Source organism: Falco punctatus (genome assembly GCF_963210335.1).
Source record: "Falco punctatus genome assembly, chromosome: 2".
Lineage (NCBI taxonomy): Eukaryota > Metazoa > Chordata > Aves > Falconiformes > Falconidae > Falco > Falco punctatus.
Genome location: NC_137581.1, coordinates 1027830 through 1054375, shown reverse-complemented (window position 1 = coordinate 1054375; position 26546 = coordinate 1027830). Strand labels below are relative to the sequence as shown.

Below are 26546 nucleotides of genomic sequence, written 5' to 3'. Positions count from 1 at the left end.
ATAGGCTTAGTGCAGACCTGTATGCCATGGCTATCCTGGAGCTCTCAGGTGCTTGAGGTCTGCTCAAGCTGATGCATTTTACTTCTGGAGTGCTCCTGTTGGATGAGTCTGGAGGAGGCCATGAAGATGACCAGGGGGCTGGAGCCCCTCTGCTATGGAGACAGGCTGGGAGAGCTGGGGCTGTGCAGCCTGGGGAGGAGAAGGCTCCGGGGAGACCTTAGAGCAGCTCCCAGTGCCTGGAGGGGCCGACAGGAAAGCTGGGGAGGGGCTTTGGGCAAGGGCAGGGAGCGGTGGGACAGGGGGGAATGGCTTGAAGCTGAGAGAGGGGAGATTTCGGTTGGACGTGAGGAAGAAACCCTTCCCCGTGAGGGCGGCGAGGCGCTGGCCCAGGCTGCCCAGAGCAGCTGTGGGTGCCCCATCCCTGGCAGGGCTCAAGGCCAGGCTGGACGGGGCTGGGAGCAGCCTGGGCTGGGGGGAGGGGGCCCTGCCCCTGGTGGGGGTGGGACTGGGTGGTCTTGAAGGTCCCTTCTAGCCCAAACCATTCTGTGGTTTCATTGTGTCCTGTCCCGCTTCAGCTCAGGGAGAAAGTGCCTATATTTAAGAAACTTTTTGTTTGTTTGCTTAGTTTTTTTTCTTTTTTCCTCCTGGAAGTTACTACTAAAATGGCTTGGCTTTGGTTTCCCTTATTCCCCTCCCAAAAGCTAAACCTTTCTCCTATGTAGCTCAAGTCATGCTGGGTTTTAGGGCAAGTGTTTGCTTTGAGCCCTATGGGATCATAGGAAGCAGAACTTCACCCCTTGGGTGTAGGTGGCTTGTGTCCCATGTCAGCCTGTGTCCCCGTTGGATGCTCTCTGACTGGTGTGGTCACTTCTGCTATCATTTGTGCTGTGGAGCCCATGAAAGCAGGGAGTGCTGGTTGCCCCTGGTCCTTGGGGGCTGATGGGCCTTTTCAATGCTTAACCAGGAGAGCTTGAGTGGCTGCATGGGGCATCATCAGTTGGTAGTGAAGGAGAAAGCAGAAATGTTGGTTGGTCTGTCCACAGCTGGATGCTTCTGCTACAGCTTTGGGGATACTGTCTGGTCAGTCTCAGGTCTCACCTCTGCCTGGGACCTTATCCTGCAGTGGTTCATCTCAGTGGCATTGTGGCAGCCTGAAGTCCCAAGCAGAGATATTTCTCCTCCCTTGGCCATGCGAGAGATGTTTGCAGGAACTGGTGAACTAGGCGTCCTTCCTCTCCAATGAAGGCATCTCAAGAGAGGAGAACTTAATTCTTGCTTGTGCTATCTACCCTGTTCCACCCTGGGAACAATGAAGAACAGAGCTTGTTATCCTGCCTTCTAGTTTAAGAAATGCTTGAGCTGTTGGTTATTTGTCCTCAGATACAGCAAGGTAGCCATGAAGTCTTGGGTTGCTGCACTGGAGGAATTGGGTGATGATTTGAGCTCATCTGTCTACTTTATGCAGACATCATCGTTTTTTGTCAAGGAGAAAAGCGTCTTTCCTAGTTCTGCAGTAGCAAAATAAAGGACATGGCACTACCTCAGTGGGGCAGGGTGAGCATGTGAAAACTTGGATACCATAGAAAGGCAGGTAGATAAGTAGATATTTTTTTTTTTCTTCCTTGAACTGTATTCCCACAAATCCAATTTTCTCAGTGCTGGTTGTTGGCTAATTGTGCTTCTGACATAACTGCTTTGAAGACATGTGTGATGTAAAAAGTGAATGGTTTCATGTAAGAAGTCGGGTGTCTGCTTTCCAGTACACTTGCATCCAGGTCTTGACATCTCCTTGGATGAGAGAGGAACCAGGGGGATCAAGTGTGAGCCACCTTTCGGAGGTTTGCCTTTTGGGAGGCAAAAATGTGTGTTCTCAGTTGAAGACTAGTATTAGCAGCTTGTATAAGCCTTCTTCAGGCTCACTGTTGTTAACAGGAGTATTTATGCACTGGTCTCCTACGTTCAACCAGTAAAGTGATGCAAGCACGCTGTTGAGCAGTTGTATGTCAAGGTAAGAGGCTCGTTCCTGGAAAGTACATCTCCTGAAGTGGGCTGCTCAGCCTGTTCCTGTTGTGATACTGTTAGTATGAGCTAGTAGAATCTTCAGAGTCATTTAGGTTGGAAAAGACCTTTAAGATCATAAAGTCCAACTATTAAACCAGCACCATCAAGGCCACCACTGAACCATGTCCCTCAGTGTCAGTCAGGTCTATACATCTTCTGACCCCCCATGGACAGTGCCTGCACCCCGTCCCCGGGCAGCCTGTGCCAGCGCTTGGCCACCCTGTCGGGGAAGACATTTCTCCCCGTGCCCACCCTGAGCCTGCCCTGGTGCGGCTGGAGGCCGTTCCCTCCTGTCCTGCCGCTGGTTCCTTGGGAGCAGAGACCGACCCCCCTCGCTGCAGCCTCCTGCCAGGCAGCTGTAGGGAGCCAGAAGGGCCCCCCTGAGCCCCCTGTTCTCCGGGCTGAGCCCCCCCAGCTCCCCCAGCCCCTTCCCCAGCCCCTGCCCGGCTCTGGACACGCTCCAGCCCCTCCGGGTCTGTCTGGGGGTGAGGGGCCCAACGCTGAGCCCAGGGCTCGAGGGGCGGCCGCACCAGGGCCCAGCACAGGGGGACGGGCACTGCCTGGCCCTGCTGGCCACGCTGCTGCTGACACCGGCCAGGGCGCTGCTGGCCGCCGTGGCCACCTGGGCACACGGGGGGCTCGTGCCCAGCCGGCTGCCGACCAGCCCCCCCAGGCCCTTCCCCGCCGGGCAGTTCCCAGCCCCCTGCCCCCAGCCCGCAGCGCTGTGGGGGGCTGGTGTGACCCACGGGCAGGGCCCGGCACTCAGCCCCGTTGGGCCTCACACAGTTGGCCTTGGCACTCGGGACGATCTGCTCCATCACCTTCCCCAGCACCGAGGTCAGGCTGACAGCCCTGCAGTTCCCCGGATGCTCCTTCTGGCCCTGCCTGCCGATGGGCACCGCACGGGCTGACCTGCAGTCGGCCGGGACCCCCCAGATAGGCAGCACTACTGGGAGATCATGGAAAGTGGCTCGGTGAGCGCTGCTGCCCGATCCCTCAGTGCCCTTGGGTGGGTCCCACCCGGCCCCGCAGACCTGTGCGTGTCTACGTGGTGTAGCAGGTCACTGACCGTTTCCCTGTGGCTTATGGGGGCTTCATTCTGCTCCCCGTCCCTGTCTCCCAGCTGAGGGGGCTGGGTACCCTGAGAACAACTGGGGTCTTATTGTTAAAGGCTGAGGCAAAGAAGGCGTCGAGTACCTCAGCCTCTTCCTCAGCCTGTCGCTGTGTTTCCTCCCACGTGCAATAAAGGACGGAGATTCTCCTTGGCCCTCCTTTTGTTGCTAACGTAGTCATGGAAATGGGTTTTATTGTTTTTTTACAGCAATAGCCAGATTAAGTTCTAGCTGGGCCCTGGCCCCTCATTTTCTCCCTGCATAACCTCGTGACATCCCTGTAGTCCTCCAGAGCTGCCTGACCTGTCTTCCAAAGGTCACAAATTCCTCTTCCCCTGAGCTCCAGCCAGAGCTCTCTGTTCAGCCGGGCCCGTCGTCTTCCCCACCGGCTCACCTTTCGGCACACGGGGTCAGCGCTCCTGCGCCTTCAGGATTTCCTTCCTGAAGAACATCCAGCCCCCCCGGGCTCCTCTGCCCGTCAGGACTGCCTCGCGAGGGCTCTCAGCCAGGCCCCTCCACGGGCCAAAGCCTGCCCTCCAGAAGTGCGCGGTGGCAGTTCTGCTGGCCCCGCTCCTTACTTCTCCAAGGATCAAAACCTCTATCATTTTGTGATCGCTGTGCCCCAGATGGGCTCCAACCACCACGGCACCACTAGTCCTTCTCTGTTCACAAACAGCAGGACCCACGGGTGCCAGCCCTCGCTGCTCCCCCACCAGCTGTCGGGAAGGTCTCTCCTACACGCCCCAGGAACCTCCTGCACCGTTTCCTCTCTGCCGGATTCTATTTCCAGCAGACACCTGACCCGTTGATGTCCCCCACAAGAACAAGGGCTCGCGGTCATGAGATTTCTCCCAGATGCTTAGGAAGTATTTCATCTGCCCCTTCACCCTGGTTGGACGGTCTGTAGCACACTCCCACCGTGGTATCTGCCGTGTTGGCCTTCCCTCCAATTCTTACCCAGAGAGACCTGACCATCTTGTCACCATCGTCAAGCTCTAGACAGCCAAAACGCGCCCTAACACCCAGGGCTGCCCCACCGCCTCTCCTGCCTTGCCTGTTGCTTCTGAAGAGTTTATAGCCATCCACTGCAGCACTCCGGCAAACTCCACTCTTCAGGTGCCTGCTCTAACAGGTGGCAACCTCACTCCAGTGACATTTTCAGAGTAATTTTGGCAGGCTGACTGGAGGGAGGGTGACAGCCCCTCCAGCAGAGCTACTGTTGTCGCTGTTGGTGGTCCTTCAGATGTACCATGGGTGACTCTTTGGGTGCAGACGGATGCTGCTCTTAACCATGCAGCATCCCATCTTCTCTCTGTTAGGCAGCGAGATGCTTAATTCAAATGTACCTGAGTATCTGTAGCACTGTGCCTGTGATGAAGCTGGGATTCAAAGCCTTGTCCTGCAATCCCTGTCCCTCAAGTGCTTTGTGTATGCACTCTTGCAGTAGGCAAAAATATTCTCCGAGATCTGCTATGGGGAGCTTGAGGGTGGTGGTTCTGCAGCCCTACAGAAGGAGCTGGGTGACCTCTGCGGGGAGAGAAGTGACTTGATGGAGGTTTGTCTTTGGCGAAGGGCTGGAATAGGCAGGGTGTGCAATGCCTCCATAGTGGTGGTAAGACCTACCTAAGGGGTGGGATTCTTGGGAGGTGGTGCAGGCTGAGATGTGAGAGAAGGTCTTGAAAAGGCTTTATAGGAGCATTTGCCTGGCTTCAACATTTTAGTCCATAGTTTTTGCTCTGCTATGACAATAACCTGAGCATAATGTCACTGTTTGACATAAGCAGTGATACAGGTCCACTGGAAGAAATGGACTATGTGGGATGGGACGAGAAAAGGGAGTCTGCAATAGTTTTCCTCCTTCTCTTTGCCTTTCTATCAGTTTTGCTCCAATGCAACAGCCAAATGGTGAACACTTGATTTGTGATTTTTTTTTTTTTTAATTTTTTTTCTTCCCCTAGTGATGGATGGTAACTAGATACCATAAATAGTTTCAGCTTTGGACACAGCCTGCCAAAAATAGCTGAGACCTCTAGGGGGGTTGTTACTTGGCAAAGGGCTCTGCTCACTTTATCCCAAGCGTGCCAACAGACTGAGTTCACAGAGCGCCTTTGGAGCCAGCAGGGTGTGAAGGTGGTAATGGGAAAACCTTCCTGCTGCTGCGTCTGTGACACAGGGACTGTTTCATCACCTTGCGGGATGCTCACGGTGGTGTGTTTTGCAGCTAGAAACCATTACTCGAGCACCGCTGCTTTTCACCCCAATGACTGAGTACTTTTTGGTACCCTGTGATTGGACTGGGAACATAACAGAGGTCTTCAAACCCAGGGAGCTCCCCACAAAAGCGGCTTGTAATGGTTTCAGATGTGTTGAGGAGTCATCTATGCCGGTAACTGTGGATCGGCTGGGGTGGGAGTAAAACCCCAGTCTTACGGGTCTGATTACAGGATTGTGAGCTATCTTTAGCTGCTCTTCCCTGAGCGGCACTTGCTGCACATGGTGCAGAAGTGTCTGGCAGCTGAACCTGTCTCTGCTGCACCCTCTCCATGCTGCTGTAGAGACTCCATGGGTTGCTGTGTGAATAATTTGGGAGGAGGGCAATAGGGAATGTGTTGGCTCCTTGCATTCAATATGGAAATGGCACTTTCCCATGTGGGGGTGGTAATAAGTGGGGGATGTTGCTGGAGTTGATGAGCATGGGAGGTCTGCCTAGTTCTGGAGGCTCCGCTTTCCACTGGTGTTATCAGGCTGACCTTGAGGTTCATGTTAAACTGTAAAGCATCATTTTTGTGGTGCTTAGTCACATGAAATAACCTCTCCACCAGGGGCGTGAACAGCATGGGGGTTGTTTCAAACGATGTGATTTAGCTTCTGCAAATACTGTTGGCGAAAGGATGGTTTTCAAACTAAATATGGGGTTTTTTAAGGACAGCTCATGAGCTGTTATGGGATAAAACACAGAATAAAACTCGATTTAATCAAGAGAGTTTGAGGCTGCTCTGTATCCTTACCCTGACCAATGTGGGCAAGTCCGATTTCTGCTGAGCAGGGGCTGCTAACCTGGTGAGTCTCACCACGGCGTAGCAGAAATGGCACAACAAACATTGTCATGAAATACGACGTGAAGCTGATGGGTGGGGTGAGATGGAGGTGAGAAGCTGCTAAGGGAATATTCATAGAGTCCCCAAAGTCCTTGATCCATCTGGAACAAAAGAAAGGAGACATCTCAGAGATGATTATCTTCCAAAGAGCTTCCTTGTGATGTGAGGCTATTTGCTGGCAAGTTGGGGACAGTAGTGGGATTTGTCTGCTATGGGTTATGGGGAACTTTTTATGTTACTTAGGCTGGTGGTTTTCTGGCGATATAGGAGCTTGCATTGCTGGTACATCAAGATCCTGATCTTAACTGAGATTCGTCATCCCTCACACGGTAAGGCAGAATGCCTTAATGCCTCTCCTAGCCCAATCTCACAAGTAGTTTTGGTACTTAGGTTCATGTTCATAGGAACACGTGATGCTGATGAGTAACTGAAAAGTAACTTCTGGTCTCCTTTGTGAAATATGCCTGTGAAGCTCAGTGGCCTTTATGTGTGGAGGGGAGAGCAAGGCCAGCTGCTCTCTGGAAAGATTTGTTCCTAGATCCAAGGGTGATGCCTTTGGCCATCAGTAAGGACTTGTGGGCCAAACTGGGTCCAGCTTGGAGGCTGCAACTGGGTTCATACATGGCATGGCTCAGCTGTGGATTGTGTGTCTGAAACAGCTTCTGATATGGCATGGGATGCCCATCATCTGGTGGCATTGAAGCTCCACGTGGCACCCAGGTATGCGCAGGCTGCGAGGGCAGGGGTTGTGTTCAGACCTTGGTCGTCCTTGTTCTCCCCCCAATCCTGCAGCCCTTGGAGGAAGGAATTGGTGACTGGTGCTCTGCTGAAGGGAGAGCTCTGGCCTGTGAAGACCTTTTGGCTTCTCTCACAAAATGCTCGTGCTTTTCAAAGCACAAGCTGGGTGTTGGTTTTGCTGTCAGCAGACTTGTGCCCTTGACAGCTCTGTGGATGCCGACAAAGGGCTGGATTCCTTGTAAAACCCTTTTCTGTGCAAGCCGCTGGCTGCAGGGGCGCAGATGCACAGCGATTACGTGGTGCTGCTTCATGCCATATTTTACCTGTCAGGGGACAGACCTTCTGCCCACGTTGTCCCCCTGGGAAATGCAGAGCTTGCCCATCATGCATGCTGTGCACTGGGGAAGGAATATCTTGCTATACAGAGGGAACCAAACCTTGCAGAGACACTCTATCCATGCAGGAGTATACCCTGCGTATGATGCTGTACAGCTCGCGGACTAAAGCCAGCTTGTGGGAAGGTGGCTGCTGAAAACAGGGTTAGAAATTTCAGTGGTTACTCTGGCTTGAAAGAACTGAGTGTGCGACAGAACTTTCTGTGCAGCATTTGCCTGGTCGAGTGTGGCTAGGAAGATGCTGGTGAGCATGCTGGTCTCGCTGGCCCCTGTTCCTGCCTGCTGGCTGCAAGGGTGGCAGTATCAAATTGCATCTTAACTGTCACTGAGTGCAATGACTTTGCCGTAAGTCATTGGCCTCCTGGTGCTAGTTTTGGCAATGGGGTAACTTGGCTTGACTGCCTCTATTTATACAGCGCAAATGGATTTGTCACCCAGTAGCCTGATCACTCGTAATTACACCATTGAAGAAAATAACACTTTTTGGTTCCTGCCTGCACACCTGCTTTCTCGCTGCTTGGCTCGCTCTTTTCCTCCAGCTCACTAATGCCTTAATGCAGCCTCTCTGCTTTGAAGACTACAGACAGTGCTCAAGTATTTTTAATCCTGTTTCTTGGTGGGTGCAAACGATGCTACTGTGGCTTTTGCTTGCCTAACCCTGGCTATTGGCTGTGCACTGCAGCACCTCTGGAAAGGCTTTAATATTTTTTTAATAGTAGTTAATTTGAAACAAACAGTTAACAGAGTTACATATAGGTGGGATAGTTGTCTGAGACTGATATAACTTAGGAAATTTCAGTGTAGTAAAAAATGGCTTCAGAAAGAGCTCTCCTCCTGAGTTTCTCCTGGGATTATTTCATTTTCCTTTTTACTCCACGCTGTAAGACTCTCACTTACTGTTGCTATACGTTGTGTTCAACTTACTGGATGGGTCTGGGCACTTAAATAGTACAAAGATATTTGCCTTGCACCCAGCCCAGAATAAACCCTGAGCAAATCCAGGCACTAATTTTGGCATCACACACCTCACCGCTCCCAGTGTGGGAGAGCAGTGATGGGAGGCAGGGCAGCAAAGTCACAGGTACTTAGCAGAGCACCCTCAGAGGAATCTTTATCTTGGTGGAAACAGATGGAGTTTGACTTTGTCAATTATGAGCCTAGAATAACTCAATTTTATGGCAGAGGAAGTGGAAAGGTACAACGCTGCCACAGCCTGGATGCTGACAAGCAGGAATTGAGCTCAGAGGACAGCCGTGCCTGGCACGTCCGCCGTTTCCACACTTGAGAAGTGTGGCTACCAGAAGGAAACTGCACTTGTCATGTTCTGTACAGGCCTCCACTCAGGAAGGTGCTAAGCAGGAGCATTACAAAGCATCTTTTTGAACTGCAGCCTGGTGACAGATCCCATAGCTGAAGGCTTCTCTTGAAGGGATGTCATAGCGAGTATAGAAGTGAGGATCTAAGGGATAAAAGCCTTAAGAGATCCTCTCTTCCCCTGTGGCTTGCTCATTGCTCATGCATAACACTTGGCCAGTTGTATGTTTGGGAATGAACATGGCAGTGTAACAGATTTCATGTGGTTTCTTTGCTGTTTGCTTTTTCTGCACAGTTTGGGTGTTCTGCTCACCGTCGCACATCTTGGACAAGGAGGTGCTGGGGATGCTCAGCCAGTCACTACTGGCTCTGCTCAGCCACTGTGTACAGTTTTCCTTGTAACTTCCCATTTCTCCCCTTCTCTGTGCTTGACACACAAAAGTTGATTTTGCAGATGGGTCAGAGCTGGGCTTTTCTGAGCACCACCCTGTTCAGGGCTTCCAGCAGTCACCTGGACTCCAGCAGTCTTCAGAGGTCTCAGCTCTCTACCTGGATGAAGGTACACAATGCTCTGGGTCATGGTTAGATAGTGGCAACCTATCTGCTTGGGTTTTATCATGTCCCAGAAAGGCTGTCTGGGGCTATAGATCGAAGAGCATTTCACAGGGAGCTTCTACATGAGCCTTTCAGCCTCTCTGGGGCAAAATGCAGAACCATGTGAGTGTGAGGCTTCTGGTAGGTTCTGGTTTCTATAGCTTCTGGGCTCCATAAGCTGCTCCTTAAACTGCTGAAGAGCTGCTGTATCTGTTCCACAAGATTCTGTGGGAAGGCTGGACATGGTCCTACTGCTTTTCCCCCAGCACGTGGGGAAGAGCTGTTAGCCAACTTTGTGTTAGTGGCTTGCTGAGGTCTCCAGCTAAATTAATACCTATGCAATGACCTCCCGTTCGCTAAAATGGAAAACAAAACTGTGGAACTACCCTTGGGAGGGAAGGAGGAGCTGTCCTCTTGGCTAGCAAAGATATTTGTGAAGGCATTGAACTGAACGCTTACCCTGGTCTGCAGCCTTCAGGGTGACTTAAACACCAGAAAACTGTGGCTTCAGAACTTACCTCTCTCAAGCCTGTTGCCAAAGCTGTTATTTATCAACTGGTCTTCCTGAGCTAGGGACAGGATTAAATTCAGCCTTGGCTGGATCTGCTCCCCGAGCTGGGGGTATTTCTGCTTTGCATGCTTTTTCTTAGTGGTCCTTCTTCTCCCTTGAGTAAGAAGCAAATATCTGAAGAGCCTGCAGAGGATGTGGGCCTTGTGGAGGACACCTCTTCAAGTAGCAGTATTGCAATGTAAGTTTCTCATAGCCCTGCATGTGGATGCTCTTGCCTGTCCCTACCTGTGTTTGTGGTGCTGAGCCCGGCTCAGTTCACTGCGGTCTGTGGATGGCTTCTCAGCCAGGTCAAAAGTAGTGGAGGGGGCGAAATAAAGGCTTCGTGTCGCTACCAGCGTCTCTTAAATGCCCCTTAATATGCTGCAACTAACTTATTAAACCCGGGTCTCTTGCTTCAGCAAGTGTGGGCCTCTCCTAAGCCATAATTAAAGTTTAATCCCAATAGTCCTTGCTAATGTTTGTCTTTTGCTTTAGAGGAAGGAAACATGATCCTAATCTTTAGATCAAATGGCATCTGTACTTCCATTGAAACAAGTAAATTTGTAATGTGCTTAACAAAGCCTGCAAAGATGATTCAAATAGTGGACAGAAAATATCTAACTCTTAAAAAAAATCTCACCTCCCAAAGTTCTTGCAAGACTTCCTATTATGCTTAATAAAGCTTTTTTATACTTTGAGCTTTTAGAGGAGAAAATGCCCTTTGGAAAGATGATGTCAGAGTTGAATTGCATGCTTCTTCCCTTAAGATTTGGGTTGAAAGTGTTCCCTAGAAACCAGTCTCTGGCTCGGTGGGAGATGCCAATGAAAAGCTGCAGGTCAAAAATGGAGAGAATTTCAGAAATCTGACTTTGCTTTTCAAACAAACTCCTCAGATCTGGGGACTGTGTATGGGAAGCTGGTTACTGTAATGGGATTTGTAAATTCTTGTCACCCTTGTCACAAAATTCTTCTCTAACTTGGAGTGGTGTATTATGGAGAACAGCTTCCCTGGCAGGTCTATTGCTCCCGTGCTTGGGTTGTGTGTGTGATGCAGGAATAACTTATAAATAAAACTGCCTATTGGTAATTGGGAATGGGGGAGGGAAGGTCTAATTGGCTATGAGCCCCATGACTATAAACACCAACTTAATGTCCAGCCAAATGTGAGCTAATACTATCTTTTTTTTTTTTAAGGGTGAGTGGGTTTGTTGCTGCCTTCATGTGCAGTGGATCAAACCCAGGGCTGCCAGAGCACCTTGCTCCTTGTGTCTCGAGGCAATGAAACACTGCAGGCAGCTGGATTAAAAGCTGTTTAAAAGAATGGCGAAAATAAGCGGAGTGCACGTGAAAGCAATCCTCTTGGCCCTGGCTGGATGCCATGGTGTCTTGTTCTGGCAAGATACATGGTGAAATAGGGGATTATGGGGACAGACTTTAGTAGGGCCTGTAGTGACAGGACAAGGGGGGATGGCTTGAAGCTGAGAGAGGGGAGATTTAGGTTGGACGTGAGGAAGAAACCCTTCCCCGTGAGGGCGGCGAGGCGCTGGCCCAGGCTGCCCAGAGCAGCTGTGGGTGCCCCATCCCTGGCAGGGCTCAAGGCCAGGCTGGACGGGGCTGGGAGCAGCCTGGGCTGGGGGGAGGGGGCCCTGCCCATGGCGGGGGGTGGGACTGGGTGGTCCTGAAGGTCCCAACTCCACCCATTCTATGACTACCTAGGAGAAGGTGGTAGTGTGGCTGGTAGCTGGCTGAAGGAACAAGAAAATTGAAAGGGAATATAATTGTTTTCTGTCAGTTTTCAATTTCAAAAACATTTTCGATTGTTTTTGCATTTCCAGTTTTGGGCTGAAATCTTGGAGAAATAAGGAAAACAAGAGGAGGAATTCTATCTTTGTTGGGAGATAGGTGGCTTAGATTTAGTAGCAGGACATCTTTCCATTGGTAGTGATGTGCTTGGGCATGGCTGTAGGACCTCAACGCTCCAGGTTCTGAGAGCCACTTGGATGACCCTCGTGCATGAATTACAAATTAATCCCCTCTGCAGAGGTGGAAATAAAGTGACATCTTGAGGGTCTCCCCAGCACTGTGCTTCAGATACATCCCTCTCCTTAATGCTGCTAGGACAGCCTCAGGAAGTCCATTCAGCTGGTGACTGCTGGTACCCTCTCCTCTGCTTGGTGGAAAGCTTATTTCCAGAGCGTCCATAGGAATTTTTGAGAAGGTATCAGCAAGGAAGGAGTGATATCTGACCTGATGTTGCTGCTGTAGCATTAAAACATGCAGAGGTATCTGTAGGAAAAAGCTTAAAGGTAATGGGGTTTGTGAATGATAAACAGACATGTCCAGTTTCTTTTGGGAAGAGGTGCAAAGATGCAATGTTTCTAGCACGGAAAAGGCAAGTGGAGAAGAGTGTCTTGAGGCTCTTACAGCGTTTGAGATGAATTCAAGTCCAAGCACAGCCATCATGAGGAGGTGACTTCTTTAGCAATCACTTAAATGTTGCCCTGACCTGGACTTTGAGGGATGAGGAATGATCCAACGTAGTGAAGCTGCACTCGTGGATGCTGGGGTGGACAGGGACAGAGACCTGGGATCCAGCAGTGGATCACTACCACTGTTAGCAGTGAAGGGCGGCATAGCTTTGGTGGGATTAGCGCTAAAAGCTGTGCACAGGAGGATGCTTTGAGACTTCGGGTGTTTTGAACCTCTCTTCTTTGAAGGAGAAGATATGGTTAGGATGTCAGTGAAAACCCAACAAAAACAACCAGCTCTAATGTTACAGTTACAGCCTGATTGTTATGTGCTAGCTGGATTTAATCTCAAAAGATTTTGATGAGTGGGAAAAGTATCTCAAAGGACCGCAGGTATTTTGAGAAAGTCTTAAGTGGAATAAAATTCAGCTGCACTCATATTACAGCAGGGAGGCTTGAGTTCTACCATTGCTAAACCGGGTGTGCACAGCCCTTCCTTCTGCCTGTGCAGATACCCTGCGGTCTTCCCTGCTGGAAAGAGGGAGATCTTTTCCATGGAAGGGGGAAAGGCCAGGGATGTATTGGGGCTGCAGGCTTTCCCGTGAAAGCTCCTGAAAAGCTTGCAGGGTCCTGCTACTCCAGGTTGGATTTGAATTCATGACCCGTGGTGAGCGGCTGCATTTTGCTCCTGTTGCCTTTGCTGCAGGACTCTTGGGAGCTGTGGAGCAGTGCAGTGGAAGCATGGCCCCGTTGTCCTGTGGCCTGCTTCGCTGGTGGAGGTGGAATGAGGAGCCAGGCTCAGCCTTTGCAAATTTGAGGGAAAGGGGAGAGTGGAAGGTTTCCTTCCTGGGGAAAAGGGCTGGTAACGCAGCTCGGGGAAAAATCAAACAAAGCAGCTTCTCTTCCCTTCTGGCTCAGAGCGGGTGTGTGATGTCAAGGTGGAGCTGAGCCTTCCCAAAGACTATGGATTTTTTTTTTTTCCTTTTTTGAGGGGGTGGGCTTGGGGGATTGGTTTCTATACTCTTTTGTTAAATCTCTCAAACAATGCTGCTTCCTTCCTTGGAGCAATTGTTCCCTGTGCAGCTGACTCTCTTCCTTCCCTTTCCTCTCCATCGTGGGAAGCACTCTCCTGATGATATATAGGCTCAACTTTGGTCTCTGGTTTACTTTTCTTTGTCCTGCCCAGGTCCCTTTTTTATAATTTCTGCCTGGATCCTCATCCTAGGGTCCACAAAACCAGATGTTTTTGCATTGGTGGAGAGAACTGACTACCAGAGCAGCTTCTACCTGCCAGAGACATGGGACCACAAAGTCTTATCAGGCTTCCTAGGGTTCATCTCTCAAGTTGATGTAGCCTCCTCATAGGAGGGCTGCTTTCTTCCTTAAGGAAAATCTGGTCTTTTTGTGATCGGCCTCATCTTTTCAAATGCTTCCATTTGGGGGGACAAGACTTTTTTTTTTTTTTTAAATATTCTTTATTTTTATTTCTTCACTTTTGAATCTGTGATGCCTAAGCATCCCTTGCTTCATCCTGTTGGGCCTTTCATCTTCTCTTCCTGGATCAGACTTGGAGGAGAAGAGATGAAGTCAAACGAGACAGTGGGTCTGAACAGCCATCAGCCATGTGGCTTAATGGAGCCAGCCCCCTACGTCTTCAGCTGGGGCAGGGGAAGAAGAAAATAGTGCAGATAGTGTCCAGCTCAGACCAGCTAGTATTTTGCAGATAACTTGATGAAATGCTAAAGCTGTGCAAATCCCTACTTCTATATCAATCCCATATGACATCTGCTATACCAAAAATTAGTAGGCCTTCCTTGAATACCGTTGATAAGAAAGACAGGGACCTGTTGGAGCGGGCCCGTCGGAGGCCACGGAGCTGGTCAGAGGGCTGGAGCCCCTCTGCTGTGGGGACAGGCTGGGAGAGCTGGGGCTGTGCAGCCTGGGGAGGAGAAGGCTCCGGGGAGACCTTAGAGCAGCCTTTCAGTACTTAACAGGAGCTTATGAGATGGGGGCAGGCTTTTTAGTAGAGCCTGTAGCGCTAGGACAAGGGGCGGTGGTTTTGAACTGAAAGAGGGGAGATTCAGACTAGATGTAAGGAAGAAATTTGCTACAATGAGAGTGGTGAGGCACTGGCACAGGCTGGCCCAGGGAGGTGGTCAATGCCCCATCCCTGGAAACATTCAAGGCCAGGTTGGACGGGGCTGTGAGCAACCTCATCTAGCTGAAGATGTCCCTGCTCATGGCAGGGGGGTTGGAACTACATAACTTGGAAGGGTCCCTTCCAACACAAACTATTCTGTGTTAAGGCTGGATTTGTTTTCCAAGAGCATTTCCAAGGAAAAGCTGCTACACATCAGGCCTCGAGACAGCAGCATGAGAAGGATGTTCATCTGTTCACTATGACTTTACTGCAGGCACATGGATTGACTTGGACCTGAGTAATTCATGGTGTGCCATATGCAGAGATAATAACCCCTTGGATATTACAGGCTTAAGGATGTAAGCAACCACCTGATTATGCAGTTACTTTGCTATGACCTACTTCTTTTTCAAAATATCCCCTAGACTCCATGACAGAGCAGATAAATGCTGAAAGCGCCTGGAAGTTCTTATCAGAAGAGCTTCCTGCAGGGACCTGTTGGTGATTACGCTGGGGAGGAAGAGGAAAGGTGGCTTATGTGAATGTTTCATGATAGGCTTTGGATTGCTTAGCTCATGTTGTGAGCTAGGAAAGGCAGCAGCAAACTGATGGATTTTGCCCTCTCCTGTTAAGTGGAAGTCACGTGGTCTAATTAAGGAACAGAAGTTCTTGATAATATGTTTTAAGGGATTATATCATGCTTCAGCAGAATGGGGCATGCAGCCAGAACACATTCATCCTGTTGATAAAGCCAACGCCCACGGTAAACACAGTTATTAACATTCTGAGCCTGTGCGAGATGGAAAGCTGTAACTTGAGAGTAAGCAAGAAGCTCAGAGAAGCCCACGGTGGTTTTTTTAAAAACCTTGTTCCCTTAGGCAGTGGTAAACTACCTCCTTGCATAGGGTATGTAATTAAGTTTATGGAGAGAAGTGAACCTAAATCCTTTCAGCTGTGATTTACATGTGATGGAATGATGTAGTTGGGCTTCAAAGACTGTCCTGGTGTCTAGGGTCTTTCCTGGGGCACTGGGATGGTGGTGTTTTGATATTTTGTATGTAGGTTTTGGAGCTGGATCCCTTGACTTTGTGCAGTTTGTGACTGACTTTGTGTTCTCATTCATCAGTTTGCAGAGCAGCAATAAAACGCTGCTACAAGACCCGTTCTAGCAAGTTGGTGCAGAAACACTTTTTCTAGCAAATAAGAGCCTTGGCATTGGAATTTAGGAGGAAGAAGAAACTGGAAAGTGAGAGCACGTGTACACTTCCCTATTAAAAGTTACTGGTGTAGAGCAGGGGAGGATGTTGTCTCCCTGGCATACAAAGAGGATGAACCTCTGAAAACTTTCCACTCAGCAGGGCTGGAGATGAAGTTGTCTGGTGGGATGGGCAACTATTCCACTCCCCAGAGCTGGGAAGGTGTATGTAGGTTATTTACTCCAGCTCTGCTGCAGAAACTCATCTTCATGGGACTCGTTAGTGCCACAGTTATGGTTTTGGATAGAAGCTTCTCTGGAAGGGTTTCTGTGGTGGAGGTTTGCATAGCTGGATGCTTTGTGGGAGTGTGGTCTTCTAAAGAAAACACCTCATGTAATAACAGGGAGTGTGAGGCCTTTTTTTGGTTGACGTTGTTGGTATCTGGCTTGGATCCTACATCAGACGTCAATTCTAGGACATGTGGTGAGAACCGTTATAGAGCTGTAACAAATAATCGGCCGACTCTGAGGATTTCACACCACCCTCTGCATCCAGTACAGTGCAGAGGGTAAGTTTGGGATCCAGTTGTCACTGGAAGGCTCCAACTTTGCTCAGGAATTTAAATTTTTCAAATTCAAAGTGAGATTCAAGTTTGCTGACTTCAGTGGCGTTACTAATGGTTTGGTTGAATTGTTTCTAGATCACTGATCTCTGGGATGCCCTTACAAAGCCAATGCTGCTATTGAAAAACGGGGAGGGGGGGAGTTACTTTTCCATTACTAATGCAAGAATCCTCCAGAAAAAAATGGGGCAGAGCAGTGATCTAGTACATATGTGAACTCTGTATTTGTGGAGTCATCAGTTCTAATATTTCTAAAGGATTTTTTTTGTGTGTGTGTTAATATAAAATGAGTCTCTTCAACCTCCTTCCCCTACACATAACAAGGGGGGGGACAAGAAATGCCAAGGCATTGGGCACTGTAGGTAGGACAGAACCTGACCTAAACATGACTAGTTTAATTTCTTTAGAGAAGCAAATGGAAAGGTTATAGGGGGATGAATATATTGCCTGGACGTAATGTGACTTTCTGTATGAGTGGAGGACAAGATGCTGCAGGGATGAGTGTCGAGGCTCTTGTACAAACTGCAGTCGTTTCCCACCTCTGATCGTGTTTATGTCCCAGGTTGTGGCCAAGCTCGGTATGAGCACCCTGGATTTTGGAAACAGTGATAAGATTGTGCTTGCAGGAGATGTTGATGGATGGATGTTACACGGGCCAGGCTGTGGGGAGGCAAGAACATTTCTAAGCCCTTCTGGGTTCACAGGAATGGAAATTACCTTCCAGCAGATGTTTTGTCCACGAAAACATTGGACTAAATCTGTACTGTAGAAGTATTACAGAGCAATTCTAACACTTGCTCTGGCCAAGGTGGCTTCCCTCCCCACCCACCCCCCCTTTTTTTTTTTTTTTTTTTGTTGGATGCTTGTCTAACTGGCCATGGGTACCATGAGGTGCCAGACGACTGCCTGCCTACATGTGCAGGAATGGAGGCTGGTTTTGGTGTCTTAAAGAATCGAAACCAATGCAGATTCTCACTCTGCCCAACATCTCACAGGACAAGACATCCATTATTATTCCTGCTTTTTTAAAAAAAATTATTTTTGTGCCCTTCACAAAACACATGGAGATTAGGAATTGCAAGTAATCATCTGAAATGATTGACTGAATTGCTTGAAAATTATGCTGTTTGCTGACTAGGCAGATAAGACCCTGAAATAGTGGGGTCTAAGCTGTACCTAAGCATCTGTCCTTGCCATATCACTGTGGGACTTCACCTGCATCTGCAGTGGTTGAAAGCCAGATGTATTTTTAGACAATGTTTAAATAGATGTTGTCAAAACTGCTTAATGCTGTCTCATGGGGACAAGAGTGGTTGCACAGAGGACTTTTCTCTTGTACTGAGAGCTTATTTGGGCATTGTGGGAAGTGCAAAGGGGATGCTGATGTAGTGGGAACTGGGACAGTGGTGGCTGCAGCACCTAAAATGCTACCCCTGATGCTGCTGAGCAAAGCTGTTAGGCTGTTCTCTCAGATTCCTTTATTGCTGCTTTTAATTAATAGATAAATATTAATAGATAAATAGCAAAGCGAGGAGCTATTGGGAGATTGGCAGGAAACAGTGACTCTCTCTTTACCAGGGCTCCGAACACTGAAATGGTGACCTGGTGCTGGCCAGGCTGGAGAATCTGGGGCTTGAGACTCCTCTTGGTGGACTGGTTCTGGGAGGTGGGCTGAGAATTCCCCCTTCTCTCCTCTTGGGAGGTGATAATGTGTTTTCCAGGGTATTCCTTGCTGGAGGAGGATGGCAGAAGTTTGGGGAGAAGTCCTGCGGAGACCAGCTTGGGTACTCTACAGCTCTGCCTTTGTGTAAGGAATAACATTGCTAGCTCATCCAGAAACGTCAAATAAGTTTCCAAGTCAAACTCTCGTGTAATCTGCAGCAGCCCTTAGATTGCTGGAGCCTGTTTTGAATCAGCAATGCTCCACAGATACAGCTGTAGTAGTGTTGTTCTGAAGTGCTGATCCGCTTCCTTCCTTTCCAATTCCTCAAAAGAAAACAAGTCAGTTGATTTAGGTGCCAGAATATGCTGCTGACTCTGCATAAGCTGTTTGCTCTTCTCTTGCATCCTTTTTTTTTTCTTATATGAATTGCCCTGGAGTTTGGGCCCCAGGGAAGGTACTTCTGGGAAGTCTTCAATGCAAAGCCGATCCTGAGGCACGGAAACGAGCAGAGGAAGAGTCGATGCTTAAAGATATGCTAGCATTGGATATATGTTTCCATCCTCCACACTTGTTGCTTGGAAACCTCTTGCATTAGCTGTGTAATACTTATATCCCTGTTTAAATACAACCTTTTTTTTTTTTTTTTTTAATAGGTCTTGGTGGAATTTGCTCTTAAAAGCCTATTCCCCTTGAAAGTCTATAAAGTTGGTCTCCCCAGTGACCTATCATAGAATTATAGAATCATTTAGGTTGGAAAAGACCCTTAACTTAAGATCATCGAGATCCGTGCCAAGGAGTTTTGCAGACAAGCTGTCTGGTGACAGTCACTTTGAGTATTGGACTTGCCACTCTTGGTGAAACCACGTTGCAAAGAGCCCAGGAGGCTCTGACTCCCAGGGTGAGTTTTGGGCTCCTGTATGCTGCCCCGTCTCTGTGGTTTCGTCCCCAGACAGACCATGTGCAAAGGCACCAGCCTTGGCTTGGTGCTGCAGAAAGCCATGGAGGACGTTTGCATCATGTCCCTTGGGATAGGGACCGTGAAGGGCACGGACAGGGCATGTCTGTGCTGCTGCTGCATGGGCGGCTTCAGATCCTGTTCAGCCTGACCTTGGTCATCTGAATGACCCCATTTAATCCCTATACTTATTTAAAATTGCTGTCAACAGAGCGCGTCTGAGCAGAGATTAGTGGTGGATGAATGAGGCTGCCTGCAAAAGCGTGGAGAGAATTGACTTTTTTCTAGAGCTTAAAATTACCCCCAAATTCTTGTTTGGGTTGTTTTTTTTTAAATTCTTTTTTAAAGCTTCGTGTTCTGAACCAGCTACTGGAGAGCTCCCTCACGGGCTGTAGTGCAAGGGAGACCTAACGGATGGACTCCTCCATCTAAGTAAAACCATCTCTGTTCTCTGCTGGATTCCTGCAGCACGCCGGTGCAAGCTGGGTGCCTTCGAGGTGCCAGCTGTGGGGTGGCCTGGCTGTGTGCATTGCTCTGGCTGATCTGCATGAATGCGCTGCTCGTAGGGTCGAGCCTGGCTTGCTAGTAGTAACAAGCAGCTTTGTGGGAGATAAACACCAGACTGACCTTATCTGTGGCCATCACATTTGGCCTGAGGCGAGCTTATTAGCCTGTGTTTCATACTGTGGGGTGTGCATATGTGAAATAAGGAGGGAAAAGACAGGTTTTAAACTATCAGAGGAACCTTTGGAAGGAAAGGGCTGCTTAAAGAAAACCAGAAGTTTGCATGACGTAGCTGGAAGCACCACTGAAGTGTTGTGGTGGCTTGTGCTGGTGCAAGTCCTGTCCCCCTGGGACTTTCCCACTCTTTTGGGATGGGTGACAGTGGTGTGGCATGTGCCTTGCTCCAGCCCAATTCCCTGCATCTCCTTGGGACCTCAAGGAAGAAACGAATCTCTGCTTTGGGGACATGTTGGCCAAAACGGAGGATAACCAAACCTCTTGCCTTTGAGGTTGCTCTGCATCAGGGACTGCACTGCAGGGTGCAGGAGTCCTGTTCATTTTAAGCCAGAATGGGCTGCTGGTCCTGTGTGGGTTTTTTTGGTGGGTTTTTTTTTATTATTCTACATCAATCCCTGTGAGATGAGCAGGAGTCCCTGTGTTGCACAGGTGGATGGATGGAGGGACAGAACCCATTTTCTTGTACAGCATGAGATGATTCAGCCTCTCTGTGTGTAACCACACACTAAACCAAGGTGCTTGTAAGCGCCATGCATAGACAGCTCTTTGGCCCCTTTATGGGGAAGCACTGATGCTCAGCATCACACACTGTGCATTTAAAAGCAAATACCCAAACCAGAGGCTGGTGTTGAATTCTCATTAACACCAGCTCTCTTGCACCTGAGGTCATCCGCTTTTCTAAGCAGTTACAGTTTAAAAAGCAGTCTGGGACTCCTGACTGTGCTTCATGTGCTCTTTCAGTGTCTGTGCCTTCTGGATATGAATTTAACATGAAACAGTGGTTTTCAGATGTTTCAAAAGCTGCCCTACAGAAATATTGGGAGGAAAGCTAACGTGAGGGCAAACTTTCTGGGAGATGGGAGAGTGTTTGCTTTTGCTTTTCCTTTGGTAGAAAGGCTCAGGGTGTGTTTCTTGCTTTCATTAACTAGCAGAGTCAGACATCTCCTGGGCTGGTGGGATATACTCTTTTCTTTTTTTTTCTCCTAGGTGTTTGGATAAAAAAGGTGCCTGGGAAGATTTCAACAAGGAAAGGCATTAATGAATATTCATCAGGAATAACTGCTTTATTCCATGGCGTGCTTGCCGTTCTGTTATCTTTTTATGCCTGTGTTTATTCCTGGAGCAGTAGAAGGTCCCAGTGACATGTATTAAGTCCAGCCATCTGTATTGGTCACACAGTGGCTATCCTTGCAGGCTGTTGTCTGCAGCATTCTTAGTTGCTAAATACTGCTGTGACAGTGACAGCAGGGGTGCTTGTGTGGCAGAGGAGATTCAGAAGCACAACAACCTTAAACGCTTCCAAAGGGTGAACCGCCAGCTTCTGTGGATGCTGCTGACTGGTGTTGGTCCAATTCCTCAAGGTGTTTCTTGGATGCTTGGGCTGATGTGATGCTTTAATCCTGCTTTGTTATTTGTGGTAGAAGCTCTGCGAGCTTTTAGCACAGAGAAGCTGCTTTTACCCTGTGAATGGAAAAAGTGGGGGTGGAAATAAGAGTGCAGAGTATGAGTGGTGTCATGCTTGATGTCATCCACTGCCCCAAACTGGGAGGACAGTGGGAAGGGGCTGCAACAGTGGCACACGTGCTGCCTTTTGTCAAGCCATGTTGCAAGGCCAACTGGCTCCCCAGCACACTGAGCTGTAAGTGCCTGACATCAAGTTACGGGTCAGGCAAGGGCACTGTTTACATCCTGTAATTAACATCTGTGCAGTTAATCACCGGGGCTGGCAGACCCAGAGATGCTGGATTGGAGTCGTGCTGTCCGTTGCAGTTGGATCCCTGTCCCAGAGATGACAGGAGGCTAATAACGAAGATGCGATGACTTGGACTGACTGTGCTAATTTATCCTCCTCCCCTTTCCAGCGTATGTTTGCAGCCTATAAATCCACATCTTTATAAATCAGTGCTTTGATTGAATTTCTTCCTCCTTTTTGGTCTTTTAGAAAACAAGGTTTGTGCAGTGGGTGCAGCTTTTCTTTTTAGCATGTGAACCTGTAGGGCAGGTTGAGGAAAATGTAGCAAAGGCAGAGCCTTGAACACAGCGTTTCTGTGTGAGCCAGAGCATGGTGGGACATCAGAGCTGCACATGGGAAGCCAAACTGAGCCCTTGTTAGGTTGCACAACCGTTTCTTTGACTCTTGGAGACTTGAGTATCTTGATTACTGTTCAGTGCAACTGAAAATCTATTTTTTGGCAAATAACTCTGTTCTGAAATATGTTAATAGCTTGCTGGAGTGATTAAACTTGCAAAGCAGGAAATGTTTGTGATGTATTGATTCCCTCCCACCACTATCTCATTTGGTGAATGCCATTCTCATTAAGCCTGCAAAAAAAGATTGCTGGCCCTCTTTGGTTTAATGCAGACTTCAGAGGTTGCAATTACTGTCTCTCACAGAAGGAAGGAGAAAGGGAAACGGGGGTGATGACTTGAGATAATCTCTTCCATTGTGTCGCTGCAGAACATGGACCTGGGATGTCCCTGGGCTCCCTCAATCCCATCTGCATCCCAGGCACTATTAAATGCAGCTGGTCTTTCTTTTCTGCTGTGAAAATGACTTTGCTGCTATGAAGGTTTAAACCCCACTTTGTGTGACCTGCTTTCTCCTCTTGATTGATTGGCATTAACTTGCCTTGGAGGTGAAGAGAAATCCATATGCTCTCTTCCATCTTGCTCTAAGCTGTGTATAAAGGCTTAAATTCTGAATCTCTAAAAAAGCTAGAGGTGGCGAGGCGCAAAATACAGCTTTCCTAGCAGATACAGAAGTGACCTTCTTGTTAAAACTGAGGCAGTTAAGACTCCTACAACAGCTAGGTCTGTAAGAGTAAAGACACACTTAATTAACATTTATCCAAATATGCTAGGGAGCTACGTTACATCCTTATCTCCTTAAAAATGTTATGGAAGGGTTCATGTGCTTTTGTCTTCCGAAGTGGTGAAACTTGCTAAGTTCTGGTCCAGAAGCTGTGCGGTAGGACACTGTTGAAGCCACTCATGAGTCATGCTTGAAGAGTGTGTGTGAGCAGAGGCAGCAGCGTCCTGCCAGCAACCTTGAACAACCCACTAAACCCTTGTATCCTTGTGAAGAGCAGCCAGCAGCTGCCAACAACTCTGACTGGAGTTGGCTGGTTAAGTTATATGGCCAAATGGGTTTGGCAGGCAGCTGGCAGGGCAGCAAGACTGCTGAGGACAAATATTCTGAGTGGTAGAGTATTCCCAAGCTCCCTGTCCCTGTGCTGTTCCACTAGCAGTGGCTCAGACAAGGGCAGACCTTGGGAGCTCTTCTAAACATCTGCTTGCTGTCTAAAACCAAAAAACCAAAGCAACAGGGGCATAGTGTACTTGGTGACTCTCCATCCTGGAGCAGAGAGCTCTCTTCCTCTTGGTTCGAGTAGAAATGCTGTTGATGGACAAGGCAGGTGGCTCGCCTGGGATGTGAGGGGTAGACAACACAGGTTTGAAAGTCTTTTGCGCATCCCAGGTACCTGTCTAAGCCCTTGGGCTGTTTACGGACTGGTTTTGGGAGGAAAGATTCAGTGTTTTTTTTAATGTCCTAGCACACTTTGTAGGGTGGGAGAGGGAAATTTCTGTAAGCTGTATCCCATGAAGCTGGAGAAAGTTGTTCTGCCGGGTCAGCTTAACTGAAATGCAGCCAAGTCCGCCTGCAGCCCTACGGAAAAGGCCAAAGTGAATTATGCAGGTGGTGTTTGAATGTTCCAATCCCTGGGGAAGAGGCCAGAGAGAAATGAGGGGTCATCTGGCAGGTTGTGCTTTGGGTGTCTTCATAGATGATGATGAGCAGGATTTGATGTCCTGTGTCTGCTGCAGGGTTACTTGGATGCATGGGAGGCTGGAAGAACCCCAAATACCATGTATGTGATTCCTGTTACACCAGAGATGCCTCCAGAGCCCAGGGTAGTGGCATCTATTTATGAGAGATGAGAACCCTAAGGACTTGTGGTGATTCACCTGCTGACCTTCAGGATGAACCCAATATTTACTTAACTAATGCTGATAGCTCCAATTTGAAGAATTTGTTTATCTGATTCCTCATAGATTGGTTCCCCCCTCCCTCTATTTTCTTGCAACACAATCCCTGAACAGTCTTTAAATCTGAACTACATCTTTCTGCTCAACACTCCTGTGATGCTGATAATCCTTCTTTACCTCACATCCCTTCGCCCCCAAATATTTATGTGCATATGAACAGAGGAGCAACAAATTTGACTTGCCACCACAGGGCTCTGTGACCATCTCAAACATAAACTCTGTTTAGCTCTTCGTTCCCTCTTACTCAGCTGCATGACTGTTTCTCCACGTAATAAATAACCAGCATTTATTGGTCTTTTGACATGTAGGTTTCCCAAGGGAAGGGAAGGAGACTGGCTGAACAAAGCCTTCTCTATAATCAGAGTTTGCATTAGGCTTTGGACAGAAATAGCAATTGCTGGCCAGTACAGCGAGTATTTTATGGCTCCATCTATAACTGCATTTGTGCCAGCCAGGAGGTTTGGGAGATGCTGGATAATATACCTTAGACTGTATCGTTGAAGAGATTAATGTGTGTAATGTATGATAGTTACTTGCGCGTCAAGAACTCATGAGAAATCAGTGTGTTTGTGGAAATGTATCACTAGAGAGTTTTAGATGCTTGTTTCTCCTGCTGGGATGTGGGACTGTTGGTGCTGTTCATGTTCCCATTGCTTGAAATTTGGCAGGTAACTTCTACCCTCTGTGGGCACGGTGTGCCTTTATGTGAGCGCTGGGAATGTGCTGAGACTTGGAGCGGTTTGAAAACTGCTACTCTCGGTGCTTCTCTGAAATTGTCCCAGTTTCTTTTCAGCTGGCTGCAGTAAGGCAGGAACATCCGATAACCTCCACCCAGGCATTGCTTTAGCAGCACCAGCTGTGTGCTCAAAGCCAGCTGCATTGTGTGCCCTGGGTGAAGATGTGACTCTCTAAAATGAGCTGGATCTCTGGTTCATGTTAAGATTGCTAGCTCTTGGTTGCATTTATTCTATTTCACCTTGCACTGAAACCGCTTGGCGCTTTAATGAAAATATTTTGCAATAACACATCTTGGACTCATCTAACCTAAATTGATGGTTAACCCAATCAACTCATGTCTGTGTGAGATCAGATGAGTTTTTTCATCTGAAAGGCTTTTTCCTGTAGAAAAATATGTGGAATAACTTGGGAGGAAGACTTCTCATGACTCCTAAAGACTGCTTTTGGTCTTTGCAAGTGCATGGAAAACTTGACCTTTTGGAGTCTAAAAGTACGGTAGGGTGAATCTTGCATAAATGCTATTGGTTCCCCTTCAGCTCTGGTTGCAGTGACTGGGCTGCCTGGGCTCCGTCCTGGGGTGAGAAGTGGCTGAAGGCCGGTGACTTTCCTGCACGCTGACCTTGCAGAAGGGTGGTGGCTCTTGGGTGGGTAGCCCAGCAGGAAGATCCAGTTCGAGAGCCTCAACTTGCATAGTAAGTGAGAAATATCCTCCAGTGGAGGAGCTGCTGAGTGAAACTCATCCTCTTCTGGCTCCACTTCTCTCCTGTGGGATTTTTCTTGTATCGTTGGCCTGTTGCACTGGGAGAGCAGATGGCTTTCATGTGGCTCTTGGTCTGGGAAGCCGCTGCTGTTCATGGGTGTCCTTTGATATTGTAGTCAAGCCAATGTGTGTGTCACCAGCGGCTTTGTCCCTGTCTCCCTTCCAATCTTGGAGGCTGGTTTTGAGAGAGGCTTTTATGACGGCATCTGACCTCCCACCTACCTGGAAGTCACGACTCTTCCCCATCCTGCCTGAAGCAGCACTAAGACAGGTGCTGGCAGAGGAGCCCAGTGGAAGATACTGCTGGCACAAGAGCTGGATCCAGGACCTTCAGAGACACCCCTGCTCATCTGTCCTGGCTTCACCTGCTGCTGGGCTTGGGTGGTTGTGGGCTGGTTGCCTGGGCAGAAGGATGGTTGCCCTTGCCCCTGCCTTGCAAGCAACCTGCGCGGACCAGCCTGTGTCTGGAAGAGGCATCACTGCAGAGATTTTGGCAGGTCTCCTGCTCATCTCTTCTGCTTGCAGAGCAGCAATAGCAGCTGCCTCGTGCCCTCTTCCAGCCAGGAGGGAGAAGTAGGTCAGAATTTGCATTCTTTGCCTGGCTTCTCTGCATAACTTGCACACTTCTTCCTTTTTTTTTTCCTCCTCTTTTAAAACAAGCTGTTCCTGTACGTGCATGTTCCTGGGGCTCCCCTGAATCAGAGGGTGAAGACTTAAATTCAGATGTATAATTGGGCTTTAATGTCTGTCTTCCCTTCAAGAGCACTTCTGGGAGACTCTGAAGGGCTGATCCCAGCATGTACAAATCTGAAATAAATGCTTGGGGCACTGTCTTCATGTTGGGCTGTTGTATTGTCTGGATCAGGATTTAAATTTTCTCCTGTAGCTCTCTGTGCATGACAAGAGCAAGTAATTGGGATTAAATCATCTGTGCTGCAAATGCGATGGTGAGATTTCTTTTCAGCGCTTCTGTGTTTTGTTCCTGGTTTACAATGCTGGGGTGGGGGGTGGGGGGGGAAGAGAAGATGGAGTGCAGTAGGTTAGTGCAACCAGAGAAGCATCTGAGTAGTGCTGCAGGGCAGTCAAAGGATTGTTTCATCCTGGGGGGGGGGGGGAAGCTTTGTTGCAACAGTGTGCTGAAATAACAGGGGTGCCAGGTGAGGTCTGGTGTAATAGGGCATCTAGCGGGGAGGCTGGGACGGGAGAGCGGGGTTAGCTGATGTGCTGTGGTGGGGAGCATCCTTACGTGGTTCTGTAGGTTTTAAGGCACAAAGTGGCACCATCCATTGGCATGTGTGTGTTTTGTTTGGGTTTTGGTGGTTGGTTTTTGTTGGGGTTTTTTTTGCCCCCAGAG

The 26546-nt window shown here is 48.7% G+C and overlaps 2 protein-coding genes across 5 annotated transcripts in view; both read left to right on the top strand.

The window, feature by feature from the left end:
- The window catches only part of GDPD5 (glycerophosphodiester phosphodiesterase domain containing 5), a 173019-nt gene that overhangs the window by 13009 nt on the left and 133464 nt on the right, over positions 1-26546 (top strand). The window lies entirely within an intron of this gene.
- The window catches only part of LOC308058723 (uncharacterized protein), a 97843-nt gene that overhangs the window by 53296 nt on the left and 18001 nt on the right, over positions 1-26546 (top strand). The gene's annotated exons all lie outside the window — the stretch shown is intronic.